Consider the following 4,009-nt stretch of genomic DNA (forward strand, 5'->3'; position numbering starts at 1 on the left):
GTATCCTCACAATTATATTCCTTCTTAGAGAAAAATGGTATATGTGAGGATTTCCAGTCAGGATTTAGACCGTATCATAGTACTGAGACTGCTCTCCTTAGAGTTACAAATGATCTGCTCTTATCATCTGATCGTGGGTGTATCTCTCTATTAGTTTTATTGGATCTTAGTGCTGCGTTTGACACAATTGACCACAACATTCTTTTGCATAGACTTGAACACTTTGTTGGCATCAGTGGAAGTGCTTTAGCATGGTTTAAATCGTACTTATATGACCGCCATCAGTTCGTAGCAGTGAATGAAGATGTATCATATCGATCACAAGTGCAGTATGGAGTACCTCAAGGCTCAGTACTAGGGCCGCTACTCTTCACGCTTTATATGTTACCCTTGGGAGATATCATCAGGAAACATGGTGTTAGCTTTCACTGTTATGCTGATGATACTCAGCTCTATATTTCCTCGCAGCCCGGTGAAACACACCAATTTGAAAAACTAATGTAATGCATAGTCGATATAAAAAATTGGATGACGAGTAATTTCTTACTGCTAAATTCAGAAAAAACAGAGGTGTTAATCATAGGGCCTAAAAACTCTGCTTGTAATAACCTATAACACTGTCTAAGACTTGATGGTTGCTCTGTCAATTCTTCGTCATCAGTTAGGAACATAGGTGTGCTACTTGATCGCAATCTTTCCTTAGAAAGCCACGTTTCTAGCATTTGTAAAACTGCATTTTTCCATCTCAAAAATATATCTAAATTACGGCCTATGCTCTCAATGTCAAATGCAGAAATGTTAATCCATGCATTTATGACTTCAAGGTTAGACTATTGTAATGCTTTATTGGGTGGTTGTTCTGCACGCTTGGTAAACAAACTACAACTAGTCCAAAATGCAGCAGCAAGAGTTCTTACTAGAACCAGGAAGTATGACCATATTAGCCCGGTCCTGTCCACACTGCACTGGCTCCCTATTAAACATTGTATAGATTTTAAAATATTGTTTATTACTTATAAAGCCCTGAATGGTTTAGCACCTCAGTATTTGAATGAGCTCCTTTTACATTATACTCCTCTACGTCCGCTACGTTCTCAAAGCTCAGGCAATTTGATAATACCTAAAATATCAAAATCAACTGCGGGCGGCAGATCCTTTGCCTATTTGGCGCCTAAACTCTGGAATAACCTACCTAACATTGTTCGGGAGGCAGACACACTCTTGCAGTTTAAATCTAGATTAAAGACCCATCTCTTTAACCTGGCATACACATAACATACTAATATGCTTTTAATATCCAAATCCGTTAAAGGATTTTTAGGCTGCATTAATTAGGTAAACCGGAACCGGAAACACTTCACATAACACCGTACTTTATACATCATTAGAAGAATGGCATCTACGCTAATATTTGTCTGTTTCTCTCTTGTTCCGAGGTCACCGTGGCCACCAGATCCAGTCTGTATCCAGATCAGAGGGTCACTGCAGTCACCCGGATCCAGACCAGATGGTGGATCAGCACCTAGAAAGGACCTCTACTGCCCTGAAAGACAGCGGAGACCAGGACAACTAGAGCCCCAGATACAGATCCCCTGTAAAGACCTTGTCTCAGAGGACCACCAGGACAAGACCACAGGAAACAGATGATTCTTCTGCACAATCTGAATTTGCTGCAGCCTGGAATTGAACTACTGGTTTCGTCTGGTCAGAGGAGAACTGGCCCCCCAACTGAGCCTGGTTTCTCCCAAGGTTTTTATCTCCATTCTGTCACCGATGGAGTTTCGGTTCCTTGCCGCTGTCGCCTCTGGCTTGCTTAGTTGGGGTCACTTCATCTACAGCGATATCATTGATTTGATTGCAAATAAATGCACAGACACTTTTTAAACTGAACAGAGATGACATCACTGAATTCAATGATGAACTGCCTTTAACTATCATTTTGCATTATTGAGACACTGTTTTCCAAATGAATGTTGTTCAGTGCTTTGACGCAATGTATTTTGTTTAAAGCACTATATAAATAAAGGTGACATGGATCTTAGCTGGACAACCTCTTTGCATTCAATCACATTCCTAAGAATGTAATCCTTTACCACACAATATGACTTGTTATGTGTTGCTATCTTCTGGGCCTGCAGGCTGTCAGTGTTGTCTGCTGCCTTTTCTACTCTCTCCCTTCCACGCTCATGGGTTTGGTACTCTGTGTTGAAGTTGTTTCTGCATGATGGATGATACTTAGCTTCCATTACAAATAGGTTTTTGCCCTGCACCTTGCGATAAAGAGCCTCTTTCTTTGATTCCTGTGCCCTAGTTTCAATAACTTTCCAGCCTGGTTACTTGTGTTTCCAACTCTGAAACTTTGTAAGCTATTCAGTCTTGCCCTTGAACTTGGAGTTTGCTTTGTCAAAAAAAATGCACAGATTGGGAAACAAGAAGGAACACCTTCTTGGAGCTCCTTCAGATTGAACTGACAGTGATTTGACATGGTGCAGAGAGTCCCTTTTCAATGATAATGATTCACCAGATGTAGAAGCCTTTGACACTTGTAAAATATTTATTTTCCCTGTAAAGCTTTTATAGCAATATTGGTAATGGCCAGTTGTATCCAAAGACAAGTCCTCTAATTTAAATGGAATCTGTTCACAAATATCCCCCATGTGGTATGGTGAACTGACGTCTTCACAGAGTCTCATATCTCATATCCCCCACCCAACTAAGCTACCAACACTGCTAGTCAAGAATACAGATTCGATTTCCAAAAGCCTGTGATTATAGTAAAACTGTTGAAAAATCACAGGTATATCTTAATTATAGTTTCAAATACTTACTGAAATTTTTCCAAAAGAGAGAGCAGTGGGAGATGGCGATCTGCAGGTATGAACCGATGACCACAACTGCCAACTGCAAAGCCTCAAAATTAAAAAAAATTTGCAGTCTATGCTCAGTCAACTTTTTGGACCTTTTTGAATTTTTTTCTGTAGTTTTATTTATTTATTTTATTATTATTTTTATTTATTTAAGTTAATTTGCTTTGTTTTGTTAACTTCAAAAGTAAAACAATTTTAAATATCTTCAGGTTCAGGATAGGTGAAGTAAAAGGTTCAAATAAACCCTATTTTAGGCTGCTAAGTATAATAAAAACACTGTCAAATGAACTTTTTGCTCTTTTTGACCACAGATGGTCAAGATGTTATAAAACATGACAAATAACAATTTCTGGGGTCAGAATTGTATTGAAAAATGTGTCCAATTGTCTCTGTGAGTTGTTTACATCAAAAGCTATGTCACTTTAAATCATATTTAGATTTTTCGGGTTTGGTGCAAAGGGTTAAAAATTAAGCATTTTGGACATTATTTCAGCTTGGTACCCAATTAAATCTTAAAATAGACACTTGAATGATAAAGAAATAATATGTTGTGGAAAAAAAATCACCCTATGCGCTTGAGAAAACGCAAAAATAGTTGATCCTCTACACATCTTTGGCCATTATTTGCTATTTTTGTCCAGAAATAAGGTCAATATGTTGTCAAATGTCAAAAACAACCATTCCATTAAATTGGGATCAGAATTGTATGGAAAAATGTGTTCATTTGTCTCTGTATGTTGTTTACTTCTAATGTTATGCCACTTTCTATATAATTTTTTGATTTTTCGGGTTCCGGTCGGTGCAGCAAAGGGTTAAAAAATAACCCTTTGCTGCACCCCATACCTACTCTGATTGATTCGATAATGTTTCATAGGCATACATGATAGGAAATGTGTGCGTAGTTATTGTACACTGTTAAAAATAATACACTATATTTACTTCATAATATTATGGCAACAGATTACAATCAATATTATTAATTAAATTTAACACATAATAATTAATTAAAATTAATCAAATGAGATGCTAAGAAAATAACCATTCAAAATAGGGCTGTCACTTTTGTGAAAAAATCGCTTTCGATTTTTAAGACATAAGTGTTCATCGAATCGATTGTAAAATCGATTTTCCATGTCTAAAAA

The sequence above is a fragment of the Carassius gibelio genome, chromosome A1 (genome assembly GCF_023724105.1).
Source record: "Carassius gibelio isolate Cgi1373 ecotype wild population from Czech Republic chromosome A1, carGib1.2-hapl.c, whole genome shotgun sequence".
NCBI classification, from domain to species: Eukaryota; Metazoa; Chordata; class Actinopteri; order Cypriniformes; family Cyprinidae; genus Carassius; species Carassius gibelio.